The sequence below is a fragment of the Hyperolius riggenbachi genome, chromosome 4 (assembly GCF_040937935.1).
Source record: "Hyperolius riggenbachi isolate aHypRig1 chromosome 4, aHypRig1.pri, whole genome shotgun sequence".
Lineage (NCBI taxonomy): Eukaryota > Metazoa > Chordata > Amphibia > Anura > Hyperoliidae > Hyperolius > Hyperolius riggenbachi.
In genome coordinates, this window is record NC_090649.1 from 358,939,732 (window position 1) to 358,966,322 (window position 26,591).

A 26,591-nucleotide genomic window follows, 5' to 3' on the forward strand; every position below is an offset into this window, starting at 1 on the left:
TACGGATCCTCTGTATGTTCCCAATAGAGGAGATGAAGAGGGGGACAGTTCAGAGGGGGAGTCAGAGAGTAGTAGGAGGAGAGAAGTTGCTGAAAGAAGCTGGGACAGCTCTTCGTCAGAAACAGCTGGTGGCACTGTCCGGCACCATGTATCGCCACCTATGTACAGCCAGCCAACTTGCCCTTCAGCATCAGCTGCTGAGGTCCCCATAGTGCCCACATCCCAGGGTGGCTCAGCGGTGTGGACATTTTTTAATGTGTGTGCCTCAGATCAGAGCAAAGCCATCTGTTCGCTCTGCCAACAAAAATTGAGCCGTGGAAAGGCCAAAACTCACGTAGGGACAAGTGCCTTACGAAGGCACCTGGAGAAAAGGCACAAACAGCATTGGGATGGCCACCTGAGCAAAAGCAGCAGCAGCACACAAAAGAAAGGTCACCCTCCTTCTCCTCTTCCTCCTTCAGGTGCATCATCTGCTTCTGCCGCTTTCTCCCTTGCACCTTCACAGACACCCTCCTCCACTCCGCCTCTGCCCTTGAGCGCTTCCTGCTCCTCTGCCCACAGCAGCAGTCAGGTGTCCGTGAAGGAAATGTTTGAGCGGAAGAAGCCAATTTCGGCCAGTCACCCCCTTGCCCGGCGTCTGACAGCTGGCGTAGCGGAACTGTTAGCTCGCCAGCTGTTACCATACCGGCTGGTGGACTCTGAGGCCTTCCGTAAATTTGTGGCCATCGGGACACCGCAGTGGAAGATGCCAGGCCGCACTGATTTTTCTAGAAAGGCCATACCCCAACTGCACCGTGAAGTTGAGAGGCAAGTGGTGTCATCTCTTGCGAAGAGCGTTGGGTCAAGGGTACACCTGACCACGGATGCCTGGTCTGCCAAGCACGGGCAGGGCCGCTACATTACGTACACAGCCCATTGGGTCAACCTGGTGAACGATGGCAAGCAGGGCGCAGCGGACCAAATTGTGACACCTCCACGGCTTGCAGGCAGGCCTCCTGCCACCTCCTCTCCTCCTGCTACGTGCTCTTCGCTGTCCTCCTCCTCCTTGGCTGAGTGGCAGTTCTCCTCTCCAGCTACACAGCCCCAGCTCCGCAGGGCCTATGCTGCATGCCAGGTACGACGGTGTCACGCCATCTTAGACATGTCTTGCCTCAAAGCGGAGAGTCACGCTGGAGCAGCTCTCCTGGCTGCTCTTAAGAAACAGGTGGATGAGTGGCTGACCCCGCACCACCTGGAGATAGGCAACGTGGTGTGCGACAACGGCAGCAATCTGCTTGCCGCTTTGCATATGGGGAAGCTGACACACATACCCTGCATGGCACATGTCATGAATCTAGTTGTTCAAAGATTTGTGTCAAAGTACCCTGGCTTAGCGGATGTCCTGAAGCAGGCCAGGAAGTTCTGTGGGCATTTGAGGCGGTCTTACACAGCCATGGCACGCTTTGCGGAAATTCAGCGGAAAAACAACTTGCCGGTGAGACGCCTGATTCGCTGGAATTCGACCCTGCTCATGTTCTCCTGCCTGCTAGAACAGAAGAAAGCCGTCACCCAGTACCTCTACAACTACAGTAGAATGAAACAGTCTGGGAAGATGGGGATGTTCTGGCCCGACAACTGGACACTGATGAGAAATGCATGCAGGCTCATGCAGCCGTTTGAGGAGGTGACCAACCTGGTGAGCCGCAGTGAAGGCACCATCAGCGACTTGATTCCCTACGCTTACTTCTTGGAGCGTGCTGTGCGTAGAGTGGCGGATGAAGCTGCGAATGAGCGTGACCAGGAACAGTTACGGCAGGAACAGGCATGGGACCAATTTTCATCAGACCCAGCTGTTTCCTCAACACCTGCGGCAGCACAGAGGGGGGAGGAGGAGGAAGAAGAGAAGTCGTGTGCAGAAGACGAGTCAGACTCAGAGGATGATGAGCAAGGTGTTTCTTTGGGGGAGGAGGAGGAGGGGACGGCGGCAGGAGAACAACCGCAGCAGGCGTCGCAGGGGGCTTGTGCTGCTCAACCTTCCAGTGGTATTGTTCGCGGCTGGGGGGAGGAGGTTGACTTACGTGACGTCACTGAGGAAGAGCAAGAGGAGATGGATGGTACATCTGGATCCGACTTTGTGCAAATGTCGTCTTTTATGCTGTCCTGCCTGTTGAGGGACCCCCGTATAAAAAACCTCAAGGGGAATGAGCTGTACTGGGTGGCCACACTACTAGACCCTCGGTACAGGCACAAAGTGGCGGACCTGTTACCAACTCACCTGAAGGTGGAAAGGATGCAACACATGCAGAACAAGCTGTCAACTATGCTTTACAATGCCTTTAAGGGTGATGTGACAGCACAACGCCAGCAAGGTACCACTGCCACTAATCCTCCTCCCGTGTCCACGCAGTCAAAGACAGGACGCTCCAGCGATCTCATGGTGATGTCGGACATGCGGACGTTCTTTAGTCCAATGCCTCGCCGTCAGGGTTGCCAAGCGTCCGTATTAGTACGGACAGTCCGTACTAATGACCCTGAAAATCCACTGTCCGTTCGTGTCCGTATTTTGTAACAGGCGTCCGTCCAAAAGTGCAGTTTCTGCAGTGCCTCTGCCTCACGCGCATGTGCGCATCGCTATAGAGAGCTGCTCATCACCGTGCGGCTGAAGCAGGAGTCCTCATCTTTTCCTCCTCCCTCCAATCTCTTCCAACCATCTCTCCAACCAATAGAAAGTGAGAGCCTGAGGCAGCCAAGCTAGCGTCACCCCCACAATACCCGTCATTCATTGCTTCCTGGAAAGGGAAAAAGCACCAGACAGCGGCCATGCACTTGAGAATTGTGAGCGCCACGTGGGGGTCCAGAGAGATTCCAGGAGCTGCTGGACGCTCACCCTGTGTTCTCCCCAGCCTCTCTCCCTCCAGCATGACACGGAGCATTGCTAGTTGCTACAGCCAATGAATTGAGCCATGTAACGTGTGGATCAGTCAGGACGGCTCCTTTACTCAGTACAGCCGCTGCTCGCTGACTCTCTCACTGAGGATAAAGATTGAGATTTCATGCTTGAGAGGTCTTTCAGTCAGGGATGGAATGTGTGCCTCAGCTATTCACTGTATTCTCCTAGTCTCAGTTAACTGATTTATTAGCTTAGCAGCTAATAGAAGGGGAAACTGAGCCGCCACTCCAGGCATGAATACAACTGCTGAAGGGAGAATCCGAGCAGGAGTCAGGACAGCTGTCACAGGGCACTGCACTTTTTTCATTTTGGAAAATAATAATACCCCTCGCCCCCCCCCCCCAAAAAGGAAAAAATCAGTGCACAGCATGCTGGGTCAGGGACAGGCTGCGCCTGCAATGTTTCTGCACTGAAAGGGAAACGTACAGTGCTGACTGTGACACCAAATCACCTCTCCTGACCCCTGCTCTGTTTCTCCCTTTCGCTAGCTGCTGGATGTGGCAGACAGTGTTTTCCCTTCTATTGGCTTCAGAACTCACCTGTACTTCTATTAAATATTATTAAAAATAACTGTTTTATATCCCCTCAGATCAGGGTTGATCAGTGATCACATCAATCAATGACAACCTCATTCCCTGATATAAAGTAATACCTATGTATATCGCCTTTAATACATTTTTGGTCGTGCTGATCTACTTTAGGGGACCCAACAGGATAATTCATATGGAGATGCAGCTAATATTATAGGGTGGATGACACCCGCTTGAACTGCTACATTTCTAATAGGTTGTAGTAAACTAAGTCCACACTATTCCACCAATCACAACTCTTTGTGCTGTAGAGGCTACTGTGATTAGAGAACTGTTCCCAATGAGGTTTCCTGCTGGTTCTATAAAGTGTGTAGCGCTTTTTTCCTTAATCCATGTAGCTTAAAAAAAAAAAAAAAACTTTTAAAAATGTGACCTTTCCTCGCTGAAAAAGTGCGCTGCTGACTCCGCCACCCATGTCCGTCCAAAGGTTTGTGTGTCCTGCTTTTTTGGACCTTTTGTCCGTAAAAAATTGGAAATTAGGTTGGCAACCCTGCTCGCCATAGCCCTTCCGGATCCACCCTCCACCAACGCCTGGAACGGCAGGTAGCCGACTACCTGGCCTTAAGTGTGGATGTAGACACTGCTGTGAACAGCGATGAGGAACCCTTGAACTACTGGGTGCGCAGGCTTGACCTGTGGCCAGAGCTGTCCCAATTTGCCATCCAACTTCTCTCCTGCCCTGCCGCAAGCATCCTGTCAGAAAGGACCTTCAGCGCAGCTGGAGGCATTGTCACTGAGAAGAGAAGTCGCCTAAGTCACAAAACTGTTAAGTACCTCACCTTTATCAAAATGAATGAGGCATGGATCCCGGAGGGCTGCTGCCCGCCCCAAGACTAAGTCAGTCCCCGCACACACAGCATTTCTGCCTGCACGCCGTGTGACTGGCTGCCTGGCCTGCCCCAAGAAGACTAAGTCGCTCCCAGTCCCTCCACACAGCATGTCTGCCTGCAGGCCGCTTGACTACCTTCTCCGCCACCACCAACAGGGTCCGGGACTCCAGGCGGATTGCTGAATTTTTTAGGCCGCTGCTAGCAGCGGCCGTTGTAATAATTTTTCTGGTGCGTGTACATGACTGCCTAATTTTTCTGGCTGCACTGCGGGCAGCTGCAACAACAAAAGAAAAGGCATGTACATGCGCCCATTCCCCTTCGTGATCATTACCTTGGCGTGGTGAAGGGGCTTGCGTATCACAATGAAGCAATGACCGGTGCCTAGATGAGTGTCTCGGGGGGCACACCCACGATAATAAGGTCGTTGCCTCATTGTGGTCAGACCAAATTTGATCAGCTGGACAGTCACTGTTCTGTCATTCAGCTACATCAGCCAGGCGACCATATGGGCTGTAAAGCCACCAAAACCTGCACTCTCGCCATGGTGCGCACCAGTCCAGCACGGCCGTCACTACACAAACAGCTGTTTGCGGTGCGTTACACGGTGAGTTTGGTGTGTCAGTGTGAAGCAGTACCTTAATTACACTACCTGATTGATGTATACACATGCAAGATGTTTTAAAGCACTTTAGGCCTGTCATTTAGCATTCAATGTGATTTCTGCCCTTAAAACGCTGCTTTGTGTCAAATCCAGATTTTTCCCGGGGACTTTTGGCATGTATCCCACTCCTCCACCTGGGGGTCCAGGTGTTAGACCCCTTGAAACATCTTTTCCATCACTTTTGTGGCCAGCATAATTTTTTTTTTTTTCAAAGTTCGCATCCCCATTGAAGTCTATTGCGGTTCGCGAACTTTTCCGCGAACCGAACCTTACGCGGAAGTTCGCGAACCTAAAATCAGAGGTTCGGCCCCACTCTATGAGGCAATCGAAAGGGCGATGTGGAGGTATTTTATCGGCAGCTTTGGGACAAAACACGTCCGAAAACTCAGCATATTGTTCCGGAACTCCCTCCACATTAATCCTGGTCTGGCCTAAGGTCACCTTCACTAAACAATGACGAAAACAATGGGCTGACCAGCTCGTTAGCTGACCAGTAGCCCAATTTATCTGAGGGGAGTGAAGGTGTAACCACGGCATACCAAGGATGACTGTGGAGGTTGTCATGCGTAACACAAAAAACTGTAATTTCTCTCTATGCAGCACCCCTATAGTGACTTCCACCTCTGGTGTCTGGGACAGAGGATGGTTACGCTGCAGGGGTGAATCATCCACTGCCGTAACCTGAAGGGGTGGTTTTACCGGGGTGAGCGGAATACCCAATCTCTTTGCAAATTCGTAATCCATAAAATTAGCCGCTGAGCCTGAATCAATGAAGGCCTCAGAGACTTCAGATTTATCATCCCATGTAATCATACAAGGAAGAAGTAACCGCTTATCCTCTAGGGGTAAAAATTGCACGCCCAGGGTACTACCCCCAATCTGCATTGGCTCAGGGGGAGGCGAGACGGGAGGAGGTGGAGTCACAGGGGACGCAGCGTGGGATACCATTCTCACATGGCTACTACCCCGGGTCTGCCTCTGATAGCGCAGCGGCGATCTATCCTGATGGCCGATGAAATGGCCTCATCGATGGACTTAGGTTCAGGCTGACTCAACATAAGATCGGAAACCTCATCTGACAACCCTGATAAGAAGCAATCTAAAAGGGCAAAGGTCTCCCACCTGGCTGATACTGACCACTTCCTAAATTCAGCAGCATAATCTTCCACGGGACTTTTGCCTTGACGTAACTGTTTGAGCTTCCGCTCAGAAGTCGAGGCAATGTCTGGATCATCGTAAATTATAGACATGGCTTTAAAAAATTCCTCTACCGAGGTTAGGGCCAAGTCTCCGTCAGGCAGACTGTACGCCCAGGTCTGAGAATCACCTGATAGCAAAGTTTTAATAAATGTAACCCTTTGGGCCATAGTTCCTGAAGAATCAGGTCTCAACTCAAAGTATGATAACACTCTACTCCTAAAATTTCGGAAGTCAGATCTGTGACCAGAAAATTTTTCAGGTACAGGCATGCGTATGTCTGTGCTAAGAGGAGATCGCACTGATTGAAGTTCCTGAATAGCCCCAAATATCTGACATGTCTGGGTCTGTTGGTTCAAAACTGCCGCGGAAAGTTGGTTTACCGCGGTGGTCAGGACTTCAACATGGCTATACAGTGCGTCCATTTGGGTTTGGTCTGGTGTTCTGTAACGATCGGTGTAACACAGAGAGGATCTGATTACCGGTGATCTGCAGTATCACCGAGAATGCAGATATATACCTGATTATTGATGCATTGATGATAATCAGATATATCTCTAACCTCTGGACACCTGAGTGATGAGAGTGTTTTAGTGCAACAGTAATACTTTGAGGACCGCACCTGAATATCAGGTGCTAGAGCAATAAGGAGTACTGCTCCGCAGCAAGTTCCTTCCGTTGGTCTGAACTCTACGCAGGGAGGAGTCAGGCCGACAGTGGGAAGGACAGAGACAGGAGACCGATGCAGAATCCTAAGACTAGCCGAGTTTGGCAACAGAGTATCAGAATGACAAAGGTACAAAATCAGAGATCAGAAGAATGGTCAGGAAAGCAGAAGGTCATAACAAATAATCAACAATTCCTAGACTAAGGTGTGAGTTCCTTGGTCATCAACACCTTGGAAACTGGTCTAGATAATAACACAGATGATAACAGAATTCCTAGACTAAGGTGTGAGTTCCTTGGTCATCAACACCTTGGAGACTGGTCTAATGTAACACAGATACTGACAAGGTCTGAGTGCTACCACGTAGTGATCGCAACGCCAGACACCAGAGGAATGACCAGCACCCAGTATATATACCCCAGCGCTCTCCTGCGCCTCCCCTAAGTGCTGGACCAATGAAAACTGAAAGAATTGTCAGCTGACCGGCCTGGTCAGCTGACACCCTTCTGGCTGTCATAAATGCTCTGCCTCTCCGCGCGCGCACGCGTCCTTCTGAACCTGTGTGGACTATCAGTCCCAGCCACACCAGACATGTGTTGTAATGCCTGTTTTGGATGCGGAATCCGCCGCACCGCTGTCCGAGCGTGCAGTGTTTTCTCCGCGTTCAGTAGTACTGACAGAAGTAGGCCTATGCGTGCAAACTGCCGCGTCGGACGCGGAATCCACCGCCCTGTTCTCTGGGCATGCGGCAGTTTCTCCGCGCTCCAACAAGCCAGTGAATGCAGGTCTCTGCGCGCAAGCTGCCATGTTGAACGCGGATCAGCCGCCTTACTCTGAGTACTTGCGGCGGCTTTTCCGCGTTTTCTCACACAAAGCAAATGCAGGACATTAGCTTCCAAAAACAGTTTGCACGCAGATTGTTCACTACTAGACTCTACCACGACACTGTCGTGCCCTCAGGGAAGAGACCTAACCACTAACTAACAATTAAAACATTTTTTGTTGCACCCCCCAATGTTCACACCCCTTCGCTTGCCTTTCCATGGTGCACTTCATGGCCTTGGGGCCCATCTTACAAGGGTCATAAAACAAGTGTGGCCATCATGATCTTCACACCTATAAAAAGTGTAGCCACAAAAACACCTGAACTGAAGGACAGTCCCGTGAATCGGAGAAAAAGAAGGTTAGTAATTTGGCCCCCCATAGCTCTGCCCCCCCCCATAGCTCTGGCCCCTCTGTGATCGCTGCTTCCTTCTAGTTACGCCCCTGCTTTAAGTGATCTGTAAAGAATGAGAGTAGTTTCATCCTTATCTCACTAATATAAATGCGAAAGTGTAACGATCGGTGTCAGCACACAGAGAGAATCTGATTATTGGTGATCTGCAGTATCACCAAGAATACAGATATATACCTGATTATTGATGATCTGCAGAATCACCAATAATACAAGTATAGCTAACCTCTGGACACCTGATGAAGTGTAAGTGTTTGATGCAACAGTATATGAGTCTGGATCACCTGAGGAGCAGGTGACCCTAGACCGTATAACGAGTATCTCCTAGTAGGGTTGGAGATATCCAGAGAGCCAGTGATTCCCTGAACTGCTAGGAGTCAGACTCTACTGCAGTCAAAGGACTCATATGGGATTGAGTCCCTAACTGGATTGCAGAGAGGTCCCTCTGAGTGACAGGGAGTCCCTGCAACTACTGGACACCCCACCAGGGGGGTGTCACAGGTGGAAGGGTTGGCCAGGCCGGGTCGGCAACACATGAGCAGATAAGGTACAAAGACAGAAGGCTGATTCGCTAACCAGGGACAGGCAGGGTTGGCAACAGGTAATCAGATATGCGAAGGTACCGAATCAGAGAGCAGGAGAAGGGTCAAGAGAGCAATAGGTCATAACAGATATCAAGCAGAGGCCTAGTCTAGAGTGTGAGGTCCGTGGTCTCAACACTCAGGAACTGATCTAAAGAGTAACACAGCAATGACACAGTATCCCTAATCTTGGGTGTGAGGTCCGTGGTCTCTACACCCTGGAACTGGTCTAAAGAATAACACAGCAATGACACAGTATCCCTAATCTTGGGTGTGAGGTCCGTGGACTCTACACCCTGGAACTGGTCTAAAGAATAACACAGCAATGACACAGTATCCCTAATCTTGGGTGTGAGGTCCGTGGTCTCTACACCCTGGAACTGGTCTAAAGTATAACATAGTAATAACACAGTAATCTTGCTAAGTGTGAATTCCCAGGTCCACCTGGTTCTAACACACTGAGGGATCTGACTATGGTCTGAGTGCTAACACATAAGCATTCGCAACGGCAGACCACCAGCAACTGACAGGCAAGATGTATATACAGCAGAGCACTCCTAAGCGCCGCCCAGTCCCATTCAGCCAATCACCTACTGCGCTGGAATCATCCTGATCAGCTGATCCCTCTCCTATTGGCATAAAGGGCCTGCCTGTTAGCGTGCATGCGCGTAGCTCTCCATCTGTGTGCACTACTAGGCTCAGACAAACCAGATGCATGCTGCTGTGGAGAAACCGTCGGTCTGAACGCGGAACCAGCCGCCTCGCTGTCAGACCATGCGGCGGTGTCTCCGCAATCCATTACAGAAAGTTTGGATGTTTGGATGTCTGTTAATCAGGCAACAATGGCTGAATGGATTTGAATGAAATTTGGCACATATAGGATACTTTTTAGCCCCATAACCAAACAGTGGGTGGAGACAAATACAAATTTCACTGCAGCCCAAAAAAGAAAATGTAAACTGCAGCCATTCTTACACTATTAATGGTAGGGATCTCAAACTTTGCACAGTTGGTCACTGGGGCGTATATTGAAAAAGGGCCAATGGAAAAAAGGGCGTGGGATGTAGCCGAATTTATAAGTTATAATGTAAAACAATTTTTTCCCTTAGTTGCGTTGTAAACGAAAATATAGTGCTGTATCGCTGTAATGAACGTATACTAAACGGCAAGATACCGTCTATAACAACAACCATATTCTGTTGTAAAACGTCAAATCGCGTGTATAACATAAACGTATTGTTGAATGAAACGTGAAATGGCGTGTATAACAACAAACGCATAGTGTATTAAAACTTCAAATAGCGTCTATAATAAAAACGATATTTACACTGCTATTAAGCATAGTAATAGAATAGTAGATTTTAAAGGTATTTCACAACAATTATACCTAACTGTAAGCTCACACAGATCTCTCCTTCTCCCTATCCCTAACAACTAGACCCCCCCTTTGTATTAATACACATAATGTAATAAATTGTATATATTACACATATTGTGCTGTAACTATATCTAACCTTACTCTCATACACAGCCCTCCCTGTACCTATCTCTAACCCCTAGACCCCCCAGGTGGTGCCTAACCCTAACCACTCCCTGGTGGTGCCTAAACCTAAGACCCCCCTGGTGGTGCCTAAAACTAACCCTCCCTGCTGGTGCCTAAACCTAAGACCCCCTGGTGGTGCCTAAAACTAACCAACCCCCTGGTGGTGATTAAACTAACCAACCCCCTGGTGGTGCCTAAAACTAACCAACCCCCTGGTGGTGCCTAAACCTAAGACCCCCCTGGTGATGCCTAAACCTAAGACCCCCCTGGTGATGCCTAAACCTAAGACCCCCCTGCTGGTGCCTAAACCTAAGACCCCCCTGGTGGTGCCTAAACCTAAGACCCCCCTGGTGGTGCCTAAATTTAAGACCCCCCTGATGGTGCCTAAAACTAACCACCCCCCTGGTGGTGCCTAAACCTAAGACCTCCCTGGTGGCGCCTAACCCTAATCACCCCATAGTGCTGTATTTTGCACTGTAACTATACATAACCCTCCCTATACCTATCCCTAACCCCTAGACCCCCCTGGTTGTGCCTAACCCTAACCAATAATTTGTATATTTATAATACATTAAATAGTCTTAAAATGACGTGTACAATATTAATATTATAAATACATAACATTATATATCATGTAAGCATTAAAAAAAATCTTAAAATAACAGTAATATTAAAAACAATATTTTACTAACTATAATCAACGCATTATAAGTGTAAAAAAACAAAGTTAATACCAAATATGATGTATTTCTAATACAATAAGGTTCAAAACGGTATTTATACATTGGTATAAGGTTCAAAACGGTATTTATACATTGGTACAAGGTTCAAAACGGTATTTATACATTGGTATTTCAGCATTATACGTATGTAAACGACTTTTAAATGTTAAAAGCAGTGTAAATGAACATTTACTTGTTACAGTCCTGTAAGCGCTCCTATAAACGAAATTTAAAAACGAAAAATAAGTATAACACAACATCAAAACAAACTTGTAAACGAACTTGCAAACGATATTTCTTATAAACCTTAATCTGTTAACAGTACTGTAAACGAACATTTACTTGTAACAGTCCTGTAAACGAAATTTAAAAACGGAAAAATAAGTTATAGCTCCTATAAGCGAGATTTAAAAACGAAAAAATAAGTATAACAAACACAGTCGAAACGATCTTGTAAACGATATTTGTTATAACCTTTTTGTATAAACGAAAACTTTTGATAAAACGTTCCTTGTAACCGCTATTTCTCGGGCGCCCTTTTTTCCTGTCGGGAGCCCAATAGCCGATATTTTGTATTGCAGTATATGGCAGCGCCCTTTTAGTCCACTAGAGCTGTGCGCCCTTTTTCCCTGCCCCGAACACCTCAGTAATATAAAAAATAAAAACGAAAAAAGTGTTGTTGCACAGCATTTTACTGAATGCCATAACAGTGATAATAGAGGTCTTAGATATAGAGGAATTTATAAACTGAACATAAGTCCTAGGCACGGAGATTTTGATAAAATTCTATTGCAAAAGGAATGCTTGTGGATTTTTAAATGCAATTCTATGAGTCCACATGGCTTGAATGCGGACCTAAATCTGGGGGTGTTCCTCTGAATGGCATTCAGTTTGCTCGTCAGTGAGATTGCGCCAATGTTTGCGATATGATTGACCTCATAAGCATAAGTTTTGTGGGTTGGCACATGGGGGGTTCATTCATCTGGCAGTGTTGCTGTGGACTGTATTTAAGTTGTGGCGAGTGTCTGGCGGTCCCTTTTTTCCCCTCCTCCCCCCCAGGGCCCCCCACCCCTTCACAAGATTGAGTATTAGGCCAATGAAGGGCATTTGTGCTTGGTATCTTGGTATGGGTCTGAAGCTTTAAATGCATAAATGGGATGCAATAAAAATGTAAGCATTTGTAAAACATGTGTAATTATGCAAAAATCCACAAGATGGAGTGCTTGCACACTTTTGCTTGTAGTATAATTGAATTCCAATGCAAATGATTTGACAAGGGCATGCAGCTATACAAAGAACCACTAGATGGTGCCAAGCGTAACTATGCCATTATGTCCTGAAGAAATTGCTGGTTATGCAATGAAACCGGTCGACTAAGTTTGGCCAAGTGAGGCCACCATCTATTTCTCATTCAGGAAGTTGTTGTGAGTTTTCCAACCACACTATCCCAGCATCCTGAGGCCTGAGGCCGGTGCGGTTTGGAAGATACCATGTTTGCAGCATAGTGGCCCCCTCCTGGCATGCGGGGACGCCCGCACTTTGCAAGTCCATGTTAGAAGGGGAGGGTGTGGCCACTGTCATAAGCGACCACTGCAAGGCTTCTGGAGATAACGCGATTACCCCCCATGTGCACGTGGGTGAGGGTAGGAGTGGTGAGATCCTGGCTTTTCTTTTAACAAGCACTATATTTATGGACATGTGAAGGCTTTTTTTGCTGGCCAGCAAAGATTGCATAGCCCTGCGTGATATAGTCCCAATGAATATGGCTGGATTATTCAGTTTAGCAGCAGTTAGTAAGGACTGTTTTGCAGCACAGCAAGTCTAGAATAGGCTGGCAGCAATAGTAGGGCCTGTCAATTGTATATGGGTGTGTGCAATATATGGGGTATGTTTATATGGTAGGTTATAGTATTGTTTTAATACACCAATACCTTTTGCAAGAAACGTGTGTCTCAATTTCTTTTATATTGCATGTCCATGCCTGCCTAATTTTTCTGGCTGCATTGCGGTTGCAACAACAAAACAAAAGGCATGTACATGTGTCAATTCCCCTTCGTGATTGCTACCTTGCCGCGGTGAAGGGGCTTGCGTATCACAATGAAGCAATGACCACTGGCTATATGAGTGTCTCGGGGGTGGCACACCAAAGATAATAAGGTCGTTGCTTCATTGTGGACAGACCAAATTCGATCAGCTGGACAGTCACTGTTGTCCTGTCATTGAGCTACCTCAGCCTGGTGACCATATGGGCTTGAAAACCGTTATCGCCTGCACTCTCGCCATGGTGTGCGCCAGTCCAGCACGGCCGTCACAACACAAACAGCTGTTTGCGGTGCATTACACAGTGAGTTTGGTGTGTCAGTGTGAAGCTGTACTCTAATTACACTCCCTGATTGATGTATACACATGTAAGATGTTTTAAAGCACTTTAGGCCTCCAATTTAGCATGCAATGTGATTTCTGCCCTTAAAACGCTGCTTTGCGTCAAATCCAAATTTTACCCTGGGACTTTTGGCATCTATCCCACTCATCCATGCAAAAACTCAGATGTTAGACCCCTTGAAACATCTTTTCCATCACTTTTGTGGCCAGCATAAATGTTTCTAGTTTTCAAAGTTCGCCTCCCCACTGAAGTCTATTGCGGTTCGTGAAAGTTCGCAAGTTCACGAACGTTTGCGGAGGTTCGCAAACCTAAAATCGGAGATTCGGGCCATCTCTACTACAGAACTGTAGTGGATAAAATATCCGCTATAATGCTCCAACAATATCCTGCCACTATTTTTTTCCACTATAGAAAAGTGCTATAACTGCTATAATGCTTCACTGCTGTCCTTCCTAGTTAATAATCCACTATAGTAGAACTCTGTAGTAGATAAAATAGCCACAATAATGCTGGTAATTCAATATTTTAACATATGCACTTATGGTGGTGCCCATTTTCTTTGGGCTATGCCCAAATTACTTTTGATTTTCAGTGCTTTAAAAAAATAGATTAGTAATTATTAGGGGTGGGGCGGCGAATCCGGCGAATCCACGAATCCCTCGAATATTGAGGAATATTTGAGATTCGTGGATTTGAATCCCGACGCCATTTCCCCCTTAACGAATCCGACGAATCCTGACGCTGCATCCCCGCGCAACCGCCGATCCCTCGCTCGTCCTCTTCCGACCCCCCGCGCCTCCTCCGCTCACCCCTTGCGTAGATGTGAGCATTGGCTCACCTAACACCTGCCCTGGATTCCCTATCTGCCGCCAGGGCAGAGCGCAGAGCCGCAGACCTCTTGTTTCCTCCTCTGTTCCCTCTAGTAACCGCCCGGCGCTTCAGTGATGACGCGTTTGCAAAAGCCGATCACTAGGGGGAAGAGAGGAGGAAGCAAGAGGTCTGCGGCTCTGTGCTCTATCCCCTTGTTAGGTGAGCCAATGCTTTTTTTTCTATGTAGGGGGTGAGCAGAGGAGGCGCACAGAGGGAGGGGTACCCTGGCTAGCTATACTCAAGGCGCCTATACCTAACTAGCTACACTGAATGCCCCTATACCTAACTAGCTATACTGAGGGCCCCTATACCTAACTAGCTATACTGAATGCCCCTATACCTAACTAGCTATACTGAGGGCCCCTATACCAAACTAGCTATACTGAGGGCCCTATACCTAACTAGCTATACTGAGGGTCCCTATACCTAACTAGCTATACTGAATGCCCCTATACCTAACTAGCTATACTGAGGGCCCCTATACCTAACTAGCTATACTGAATGCCCCTATACCTAATTAGCTATACTGAGGGTCCCTGAAATAAGTTGAAGGTTCATAAATAATGTTTTCAATACATGCGTCTTGATGATATTCAAAAATAGACTGAAAAGGATTTTTAAGTGAGGGGTTTTAATACTCACTATTTCTTCAGAATATAAAGTCAATGATTACAAGTCTTCACAGCAAAACAAAAGTAGTTATAAGTAATTTCAAACAATAAAAAGATTAAAAATATAATAGGTTTAAGTCTCTTCTGTAGTATAAGATCTTCTGCTGGTGACACGTGGAGTGTCAATGTAAGATGACAGCGTGTTCTTTCTGTATGTGTGAATGTGTGTCGAAGTGTGCCCTCCTCCTGATTTAAATACCTCAGCAGCTGATACAAAATCCAGAATCCTCTGTAGGCAATATTCCTAATTAGGCAGTGTAATTAGACAAGATAGTACACTCCTCCTCTTACTATACTAAATAGCAACTGCTGATCTCATGAGATTCATATTCATGAATATTCATAAGGATAGCAAATACGTAATACTTTGTCATTGAATTGCTTTTTCAAGCTGTAGCACTATGATGACAGGCAGCCAACAACTGCTTCGGCCATCTCTGTCTTTTTCTGCCCAAAAGGTCAAATTCTATTACTGGAAATAACCTGCCAGTGTCACTGTCTCAAGCTACACGGGGGAGGGGAATACTTCAGCTAAATCCTCTGAAAGTCCTTTCAATTGAGGACGAGGGACAGTTTACAAACGAATATACATATACACCCATATATTCGACTTGATCATTAATTATGGTAACAAAGACTTCATTATTGATTGATGGATCCATCTCAATCAAGATCTTTATCGAATATATCCATATATACATACATTAATTATATAACATATGTCCCCCTTTATTGAAATTAATTAATATTTCAATAATACAACAACATTTATTCTTCATTCACATCACAATCGTATCTCAATCATTCTGGTTTCAAGAGATTAGCCAAGAATATTTCCCTCCTCAATATTTTCACCGACAGTTAATCTACCAATTCTCCTTTGAACTAATGTTTTGATATATTTTTCACCCCTTTTAATTTCAGTTTTCATTAATTTATAAAATTTCTTAATCTTAAATGCTAAGATTATTTGGCATATTATACAAAGTACCCCTATTATAAAAACAATCATTATGGGATTTATCAATAAATCTCCTGCAGCTGACATTACTGAAGTTTTTCCTAAAGTACTTACTGATTTTTTCAAACTATTCCAAAAAGATGTACTAGAAAATGTAATAAAATCATGCTCTACATTTTCCAATACTCCTTGCTGATGGTTACATAGTTACATAGTTATTTTGGTTGAAAAAAGACATACGTCCATCGAGTTCAACCAGTACAAAGTACAACTCCAGCCCGTCCCCCACATACCCCTGTTGATCCAGAGGAAGGCGAAAAAACCCCCACCAGGCATGGTCCAATTAGCCCCAAATGGGAAAAATTCCTTCCTGACTCCAGATGGCAATCAGATAAAATCCCTGGATCAACATCATTAGGCATAACCTAGTAATTGTAGCCATGGATGTCTTTCAACGCAAGGAAAGCATCTAAGCCCCCTTTAAATGCAGGTATAGAGTTTGCCATAACGACTTCCTGTGGCAATGCATTCCACATCTTAACCACTCTTGCTGTAAAGAACCCTTTCCTAAATAAATGGCTAAAACGTTTTTCCTCCATGCGCAGCTCATGTCCTCTAGTCCTTTGAGAAGGCCTAAGGACAAAAAGCTCATCCGCCAAGCTATTATATTGCCCTCTAATGTATTTATACATGTTAATTAGATCTCCTCTAAGGCGTCTTTTCTCTAGACTAAATAAACCCAGTTTATCTAACCTTTCTTGGTAAGCGAGACCTTCCATCCCACGTATCAATTTTGTAGCTCGTCTCTGCACCTGCTCTAAAACTGCAATATCTTTTTTGTAATGTGGTGCCCAGAATTAAATTTAATTTCCGGCTGCATGTAATTCTTTTGATAAGGCAGATAACAATACTTTGTCTTTAATTATTTCTTTTGTCCATTTATCCCAAGGGAATTCATTAATTTGTGAAACATTATATTGTATAGGGAAACTATCAACATCTTCAGATATCAAAGATGTAATATTAATTCTTACATCATTTAAACTAATTGCATTAATATCCCCTTCTGTACAATATAGACCTCTAACTAACTTTTCTGAGTAAACACAAGACTTAAAATACCCTTTAACCATTTCCTCACTGGACATTACTTGGAAGCATACCTTTTTTGGTTCCACATGTGTAACTAGATCTGTGTGAGTGTTAACTCTTTCAACTCTTGCAGTACACAGACTTTGATTGTGATAGCATGAATGGTAAATAGGCTTTCCCTGATTAGGTAAACAAATAACCTTTGATGGGAAATGTAAACATGATGATAAATCTAATTGATCAACATCAGTATTTCCTTCATCCATGACAAAATCATTATAAAACATCTGATAATATAATAATTGTGTATCACTAACTGGAACCCCTAATATTGTCACAGGCACTAAAATCTGTTCTTTACCCGCTATAGGTATCATTGATGTACTAATGCATTCATTTTGATTGCATCCATACCATTTATTAATCCACAAATCTATATGATTTAATGCATATTTATATTTTTTGGGTAAACTTCGTAATATTCCTAGAGGTGTTATTCCTCCTTGGAAAGCCTGTGCTATAATTTTAAAATTTGTTGAATATTCAGTTTGGGTTTCCAAACATATCCTTGCCAACTGTGACTTTTGTTCACTATCAATCAATATCAAAGCTATATCTTGCAAATGTGATACGGAAGGGCCTAAAACAGATGCAGTTTGTATTATCATATTCTCCATCAATTGGTTTATATTCCTTTGCACCTTTAATCCTTTACCTCCCAACAAACCCACTGTTTCTAAATCAGATTTCAAAGTTTTTACATCCAAGCTGTTAGTTATGGCACCAATGGTTCCTACACCTCCTAAAATACCCTCTATAATGCCTCGCTTGTTCCTAGGGAAAGTTTCAAAACTATTTTCAAACCATTGTTCCATTCCATGTATCGAATTTGCAAGATAATTTTGGCATATTGGATATCTTGTGGAAATTTTCCAACTTGAAATATTAAACTTCCAAACAATTATCACAAATCTACCTTCTCTCAACAGTGGTTTGGTCTGGAAATGATTGAATTGAAAAGGACTTGCCTTGTAAAAAATTTTATCATTACAAATGGTTCTTTCAGGAGATTTCACTGTGATTTGAATCATGTCACATTTAGTAGGGAATCCTTGTAGACTAATACAACATTTATAGATGCCATTATCTTCCATAGCCACTTCATTTAAATAATAAATCAATTTAGAATTTATCCATTTTACACTCCCTTTAGCACCTTGGTTAATCACATGGATATTACCTTTATAAAAATTTCCCAAAAATTCATTATTTTAATTCCATGTCAAAGTTGCATTTGAAGGTAACATTACACTAGTATTGCATATCAGCTGTATATTACTATAACCTTCTTTTACTTCTAAGGAGCGTGGCATGACTTTAATCTCCGGATACTCTATATTTGTCACAGTCAAATTAATTTTTATATTTGCTATTACAGCTCCTTTAGATATTTGGAATTCCCAAAATCTATTGATATCTCCTTCAGCATCACTTTTGATGGCATTACTATCAGGAAATAAGAATACCATTACACCTTGAGACAGTAAAACATCCTTTTCCCCTTCTTTCCCTTTCATATACTCACTCCCAGTTTCTTTGGTAAAATTTCCAGACCAAGTCACTGTGTCATTGCCCTTGATTTGTACATACCAGAAATTAAATGCAGTTAAACTACAACTTATATTTCCTGTCATATCATTATGGATATATTGTCCTGTCAATTTAGTGAATACATTTCTTGATTCTATCACTGCTTGGACACCTATATTTGTAGTATGTTGGAAAAACAATTGTAAACAACAATCATTATCTGAACCTAGGCAAAAACATCCTACAATGTCATTTTTGGTATCTACAGTACTTTCTTTAAAAAATTCTTCATAAGAATAGCCTTTTCCTCTGGATAGTGTATTTTCCTTTATCGAAACTTCAGAGTTTAAGTTTGTTTCTTCAGCTTGCACAGTCACTGTCAAACACTGGATCACTGAAGTAATCAAAGTCACATAGAAAGCAAATGTTAGGAGAATGCTAATCAGCTCTTTTCCTTTTGTTGCATAGTCTCTCATGGCATCCCCCTTGAATCCAATCTTTGGATCAATCTCTTTCCGCTTGGATTTATGCCCAGACATGATACCTGCAAAACAAATGCAGCATCATTATTTTGTAACATACAATTTGCATTGATCTACATGAACCCACATTTCTTGCTGCCTACGAACATTTTTAGCAGAGATTTGAGGTCTTTTAATTTTAATCATTACTTGACCCAATGTATCAATGATCTCAAAAGGACCTTCCCAATTACTGTGCCATGGTCCTGGTTTTTTAAACATCTTGACCATCACTATTGCCCCTTTCACAAATTTTGAATTATGAGGTGGCACCATTTTCTGCATATGAGATGCAGCATGTGGTAAAATTGCATTCAAATTTTCCTGCAACAATTGTAGCCATTTAGACTTTTCTATAGCCTCTCTCTGTGGAGTAGACAACCTTGGTTCCTGTGGAAATAAAAGTGGCATCTTCCTTCCTGTCATTAACTCAAATGGAGTGTATTTAGTAGTTGCATTAGGTGTGCTTCTAATGCCCATCAAAACAAAAGGAATTGCATCCACCCAAGTATTTCCTTTTTCCATCAACATTTTAGCAATTCTTTGTTTAATTGTCCTATTCATCCTTTCCACAATGCCTGCTGACTGTGGATGATAAGGCACATGGAATTGTTGCTTAATTCCCAAAATGTTACACATTGCTTGCATCACTTTTCCTGTAAAATGTGTACCTCTGTCACTGGATATATTTTGTGGAATTCCCCATGTTGCAAATACATGACTGACTAAAACCCTAGCAGTACTTAATGCATCATCTTTTCTCAAGGGAATCACTTCTACCCATTTTGAAAAAACATCAACCACCACCAATGCATATCTCAAACCTTGTTTACCCATAGGTAATGGACCTATAAAATCAATTTGTAATGTAGACCAAGGACCATCTGCGGGTGGGGTTCTCTGTAAAGGTGGTTTCTGTCCTTTTGGCCTGGGATTTATCTGTGCACAAATCAAACATGATTGAACTACATTTTGCACTGTCTCTTCCATTTTCTCCCAGTAAAACTTTTCCTTCAAAACTTCTAACAACTTTTCCTGACCCAGATGTCCCAAACTGTTATGATTGAATTTAACAAATTCCACTTGTAAATGTTTAGGAATTACTGGATACAGAATTCCTCTTAATTCGTAAAACAACATTTGATCCTTGCAAACAAAAGGAGATTTAGGATCTGTCATTTGAGCTGCTAAAGCAGGATCTTTAGCCTGCTCTGCTGCAAAAGATACCTTTGTGACATCATCCTCTTTTCTTGCAGCTGCGACAGTCAATCTAGGCTTTTCCTGTTCTATCTCTACACCTCTCATTGCTGCTTCTTTTGCCAACATATCTGCCAAATTATTACCTTCAGACAACTCACTATCATCTTTTCTGTGAGCGGGAACCTTTATAATCGCATAAGCTAAAGGATTCCTTTCTGCAATCTCGATAATCGATTGTAACATATCTTTATACACAAGAGGCTTGTTAGATGAATCTACAAAACCTCTTCTCTTCCAAATTGGCAAATAATCTAGCAATGAACGTGTCAACCAGGAACAATCAGTGTAAATCACTAAAGGATTCTTATTCTCCTTTTCATCCAATTCCAGCACTGTTTTGACAGCTTGCAATTCTGCTCTTTGTGCTGAGTAATGACCAGGTAATTTATGCTGGATCGCATAACCTCTTTTAGGATACCAGATCGCATAGCCTGTACAATACTTCCCATCAACTTGATGTCTAGAACCATCTACAAACACTGGTTCATCAGACCTTTGCTCCTCCCGCCGGAAGAGAGAAGGAAAAGTTTCTGAACCCTCACAAGGACATGTATGTTCTTGCCCTTGATAATCCATAAGTTGAGGAAGAATGTACTTAGCATTGTGATCTACCTGGATTTGTTTTGTCGATAGAGCTAATAACCACTGATTGAATCTCTGATTAGTCACGCCAGGCAAATTCCTTTCTAGCAAAAGCTTCAAGGTCGAATGGGGAGTCTGCAAAATGATATTATTAAATCCCACAATATGCTCTGTTGCCTTTACTGCATAATGAACTCCCAACAAATGTCTGATACAAACATCAAATCCTTTTTCCACAGGTGTCAACAATCTAGAGAAATATCCCAATATTCTCCAATTTCCACTTTGTTTCTGCAAAAGAACGACTGAAATGGACACATCTGAAGCATGCACTTGAATAGCAAAACTAGCTTCAGATGACTTATCAACTGTTGCTAATGCTGGCGCATTTTGTAAAGCCCTTTTCAAATTTTCAAATGCCTGCACATGTTTATCTTCCCATGGACCAAAACAATCATCTTTTTTTCCATGCAATAATTCATACAAGACCGCTGCTTTTTCAGCAAAGCCTTCTATAAATTCTCGCGAATAATTTACAAGACCAAGAAATTGTCTCAATGCTTTGTGATTGGTTGGAATGGGAAGTGACATGACAGCTTTAACCCTTTCCAGCAATGGCTGTCTTACACCATGGGCAATTTTCACTCCCAAGAATTCCACTTCAGTTTTTAAAAGTTTTACCTTGTTGGTATTTAATTTCAGACCTGCTTCTGACAAAATCATGAACAATTCATCTAGCAGTTGCAAATGTTCACTCTCTGTTTCTCTGAAAAGTAAAATATCATCGATATAAAAAATGATGCAATCTGGTCTCGAGAATTTTGATAAAACCTTTGTCATTGCTTGACAGAAAATTTAACTTGAAGAATGAAAACCTTGAGGCAGACGTGTAAATATAAATTGTTCATTGTTGTAGGTAAAAGCGAATTTGTATTGACAACTTCTTGCCAGTTTAATGGAGAAATATCCATTGGCTATGTCCAGACTCGAAAAATATTTGGCATTAGCTGACAATTTTGACATGACATCTGGCGTACTTGACACAATCTGTGTGATATTTGGAGTATATTTATTAATCATACGTAAGTCCAGCAAAAACCGATACGTATGATCGCGCTTGATTACACTCCAAATCGGCGCATTGCATACAGAATTTGCCTTTCTTATAACGCCTTGATCTAATAGATCTTTAATTAGTTTTCCGATTGGTTCAACCGCATCTGGCGGCAATTTGTATTGCCTTTGAGGGGGAGGGTCTTTGCCCTCGATGTTGACTTCAACATCTTTCATAGTCCCCACTTCACTTCGAAATTGAGCCCATAAATGAGGATATTTTTGTATGACAGCTGTCAAATTTGGATTGTCATCAACCTCAGGCCTTTTCTGACAGGTGCTTTTGACTTCTGTCATGCAAATGCTTCCCACATCATGGAAATCTTTAGGATCTATCAACACTGGTTTACGATTGATAGAATCTTTCCAAATTACTGCATTGCCCAGGTCCAAAATCCAGCCTCTTTTCGTCATTTCATCTGAACCAATTATCGACTCTGCCCCTTTATAATGCCAAATATCAATTTCAGTCTGCAAATAACCTGGAATTTCAAAAGACACATTTTTGCACAAAGTAGCTCTATTTCCTGTCTTTCCATCAAAACCCACAACTGCGCATGTCTCAGCTCCAGGCTGCAATGGCAAATCTTTTGTTGTAACACTGATCTGCGCGCCTGTATCTAACAAAAATAAAAATTCTTCTCCAAGTAAAATCCCTTTAACAAATGGTCTTCCGCAATTGTCTAAAAACAAAGGTGCTACAAATTCCAAGTTCCTGATAGGCTTAACCTTAGCAAGTCATGGAGTTTGTAGCAGCCCCACTGATTCAGATTTGTCAGATTCAACATAACCATCACTTCTGGCATTGTTGATTTTGATTTCATGTAATTGCTTGATCAGAGGTGCATATGGTGAAGAAAAATTAGCTTCTTCCTCTGCACAAGGTGCAGAAGGCTTGGATTGGAAACCGATCAATCCATTCTCTTTGCCTATATTTTTCCTCATTTGCACATCTTTCAAGAATTTGTAACATTTCCACTTAGAATGCCCAGATTTTTTACAGTAGTAACAAATCAATGGAAATTTTTGGTATGCTTGTTTTTCCTCATCTCTCCTGTAGGGGGCAGCATTAGCTAGTTTTGAAGAAGAGGCCTTGCCTGATTCTTCAGTTTGCATTCCAGCATTTTTATTTGCAGAAATTTTAGCTTTGACACCTTTGGTTTTGATTTGCCTGCGAATTTTGTCAATAAATGCAGCTATTTGATCAAGATTTTCTTTTTCTACAGCAATGGTGGCTGATATAGGATCCAAATATTAAAATTTCTTAACAAAAGCTTTCCTCAAAGCTGAATCAGATTCATCATTTACTGTAAACAGCATACTGTATATTTTAAAAATGTTTAGTTTGAATTCAAAAGGATCAGTTTCAAGGGTCACCTTTAATGATTCCAATAAATCAATATTTGTCAATTCATCACCAGTCATAAAATGTAATAGCTGTCTTAGCCTATCTTCATCATTATGATGCCTGGTTTCACCTCCAGCTGATAAAATAACGTTGGGTTCTAAACGTTTGGCATAATGCGACGGTATCCATAAACGGAATATTATATTTTTTTGTTCAGAACTTAAATTGAATCTGTCAGTAAAATCCTCAAATATAGTCATTAATTCAACTGCATCTAATTTTCGGTTAAAAGCTGGAAGCATCTTAAATATTTTCATTAATTGATCATGTATTTTTAATTTTAATCTTTTGGCTCTATCAAGCATTTCTTTTTTAAACATTTGTCTATGAGTCGGGTCCTCCTCCTCATCATCTTTTTGTTCTTGTGAATTAAAACTTCCATCACCCTCAATACATGTCAGTGGATCTGGAAAAACATACATTTTACTAGGACATCCACTAGGGGCAGGCTTTGATAAAGCCTCCTTGTCTGTATCTGTCCCAGATTTTGTTACCACAGAAATTAAATTACGTTTTTTCTGTGATTCAAGCAATTGCTGCGTTCTAATATCCAATTGCCTTTCCAATTCTTCTAAATATGCTGCCAAAATATCGCAGTTAGGACAAAAATTTGACCCCTGCTGAACCGTACAGATCTGAGATGCAGATTGCACGTCTGTGGTATCTTGTGACAAATTTGCCTCACCAATAATCAAAGAACTAAACATTTGTACTAGCTTCATTACATTTTTCGTTTTCTTTTTAAGCTTATACAAAGTAAATCTGGAAGAATCTATTTTTTTATTAGCGGCCATACATTGATTATACATAGAAACCCATAGATCTCCATCTTTGGTATATTTTGCTAAATCCTTAAACAACAAGTTACTTTGATTAGCTGATACATTTATAAAATCCATACTTACCAGACTCTAGGTGGGTTCAATTCTTAATGGAACAGATCAGTCAGACATCAAACGCCCCTGGAAGCACATCTTCTCAGATATGACACTTCAAACTCATGTAGGTTCTCTTGGAAAATGAGCAACACTTTCAAACAGATCAAAGTTCAATAAAGATTGTATTAAAAATCTTCAAAAGACAAGAGTTCTCCCCGGTTTTGAAAGTAGGAGACAATTTTCCAAGTTGGGCTGGTCTCGCCAATGAAATAAGTTGAAGGTTCATAAATAATGTTTTCAATACATGCGTCTTGATGATATTCAAAAATAGACTGAAAAGGATTTTTAAGTGAGGGGTTTTAATACTCACTATTTCTTCAGAATATAAAGTCAATGATTACAAGTCTTCACAGCAAAACAAAAGTAGTTATAAGTAATTTCAAACAATAAAAAGATTAAAAATATAATAGGTTTAAGTCTCTTCTGTAGTATAAGATCTTCTGCTGGTGACACGTGGAGTGTCAATGTAAGATGACAGCGTGTTCTTTCTGTATGTGTGAATGTGTGTCGAAGTGTGCCCTCCTCCTGATTTAAATACCTCAGCAGCTGATACAAAATCCAGAATCCTCTGTAGGCAATATTTCTAATTAGGCAGTGTAATTAGACAAGATAGTACACTCCTCCTCCTACTATACTAAATAGCAACTGCTGATCTCATGAGATTCATATTCATGAATATTCATAAGGATAGCAAATACGTAATACTTTGTCATTGAATTGCCTTTTCAAGCTGTAGCACTATGATGACAGGCAGCCAACAACTACTTCGGCCATCTCTGTCTTTTTCTGCCCAAAAGGTCAAATTCTATTACTGGAAATAACCTGCCAGTGTCAGTGTCTCAAGCTACACGGGGGAGGGGAATACTTCAGCTAAATCCTCTGAAAGTCCTTTCAATTGAGGACGAGGGACAGTTTACAAACGAATATACATATACACCCATATATTCGACTTGATCATTAATTATGGTAACAAAGACTTCATTATTGATTGATGGATCCATCTCAATCAAGATCTTTATCGAATATATCCATATATACATACATTAATTATATAACAGTCCCTATACCTAACTAGCTATACTGAGGGTCCCTATACCTAACTAGCTACACTGAATGCCCCTATAGCTAACTAGCTATACTGAGGGCCCCTATACCTAACTAGCTACACTGAATGCCCCTATACCTAACTAGCTATACTGAGGGCCCCTATACCTAACTAGCTACACTGAATGCCCCTATACTTAACTAGCTATACTGAGGGTCCCTATACCTAACTAGCTATACTGAGGGTCCCTATACCTAACTAGCTATACTGAGGGTCCCTATACCTAACTAGCTATACTGAGGATCCCTATACCTAATTAGCTATACTGAGGGTCCCTATACCTAACTAGCTATACTGAGTGAGGGTCCCTATACCTAACTAGCTATACTGAGGGTCCCTATACCTAACTAGCTATACTGAGGGTCCCTATACCTAACTAGCTACACTGAATGCCCCTATACCTAACTAGCTATACTGAGGGCCCCTATACCAAACTAGCTATACTGAGGGCCCTATACCTAACTAGCTATACTGAGGGCCCCTATACCTAACTAGCTATACTGAATGCCCCTATACCTAACTAGCTATACTGAGGGTCCCTATACCTAACTAGCTATACTGAATGCCCCTATACCTAACTAGCTATACTGAGGGCCCCTATACCAAACTAGCTATACTGAGGGCCCTATACCTAACTAGCTATACTGAGGGTCCCTATACCTAACTAGCTATACTGAATGCCCCTATACCTAACTAGCTATACTGAGGGCCCCTATACCTAACTAGCTATACTGAATGCCCCTATACCTAATTAGCTATACTGAGGGTCCCTATACCTAACTAGCTATACTGAGGGTCCCTATACCTAACTAGCTACACTAAATGCCCCTATAGCTAACTAGCTATACTGAGGGCCCCTATACCTAACTAGCTACACTGAATGCCCCTATACCTAACTAGCTATACTGAGGGCCCCTATACCTAACTAGCTACACTGAATGCCCCTATACCTAACTAGCTATACTGAGGGTCCCTATACCTAACTAGCTATACTGAATGCCCCTATACCTAACTAGCTAGGCAGTGGTGCGACCTGCATGTACCCTATTGGTATCATCTGGTCTCTCTGGGCAGTGTCAGTGCAGCGTCCATGTAATGGGCATCACATGGACACGGAGGTCAGGCTAGCATTCTTTCCTCTGT